Source organism: Myotis brandtii, unplaced genomic scaffold (assembly GCF_000412655.1).
Source record: "Myotis brandtii unplaced genomic scaffold, ASM41265v1 C41357792, whole genome shotgun sequence".
In the NCBI taxonomy this organism is placed as follows: Eukaryota; Metazoa; Chordata; class Mammalia; order Chiroptera; family Vespertilionidae; genus Myotis; species Myotis brandtii.
In genome coordinates this window covers 1-616 of record NW_005295631.1, presented here as the reverse complement: position 1 = coordinate 616, position 616 = coordinate 1, and the positions used below count along the sequence as shown (strand labels likewise).

Genomic DNA, 616 nt, shown 5'->3' with positions numbered 1-616 from the left:
GGCTGCCTCTCTCCTAGGGGATTCCAGGCCCTGCTGGTCCCATCGGGCCCCCCGGTCCTCCAGGCTTACCAGTAAGTACCAGGAAAGAGAGTTTTCTAAAGTAAACGTACAGGTGCCCCAAAGAGACACACCCTCCTCATCTCTGTGATTTGCTCTTGCGTTTTCCAGGGCCCTCAAGGTCCCAAGGGGAACAAAGGCTCCACGGTGAGTACCTGCGCCCTCGGCCCTTGGCAGCGAGGCCGCCTCCGGTGCCTTGTTCTCTGTTCATCTTGTTCCTGTTTCTTTTCCACAGGGACCTGCCGGCCAGAAGGGTGACAGTGGTCTGCCAGGGCCCCCCGGGCCTCCGGTGAGTGCCTGGAGGCGAGAGTGGCCTCGTGGCTCTTAGGGTCCCGAGACGATGCCTCCAGATGTGTGAGGAGGGGGAGCAGCCACGTTCAGGAAGCTCTCGGTCTGCACGCCCAGGCTTGTCCTGGCGTTGGCTTCGCTGTGTGAATAGAGATGCTTTCATTATATCTCTATTCGGGGAGTCCTGATCTTATTAGTTTCCTAAGAAACGCATCTATTTTGATGTCAGATTTTCATGGAAGCAGCTGATGGTCTGCCACACAGATACATG

At 56.8% G+C, this 616-nt stretch overlaps 1 long non-coding RNA gene across 1 annotated transcript; it reads left to right on the top strand.

Moving 5' to 3' along the window:
* The first annotated feature begins 15 nt into the window (after nucleotides 1-15).
* On the top strand, nucleotides 16-366 carry LOC106725149. The gene is made up of 3 exons (XR_001361027.1): nucleotides 16-71; nucleotides 169-204; nucleotides 293-366. It is a non-coding gene; the product is annotated as an uncharacterized LOC106725149 (long non-coding RNA).
* Nucleotides 367-616: the final 250 nt, after the last annotated feature.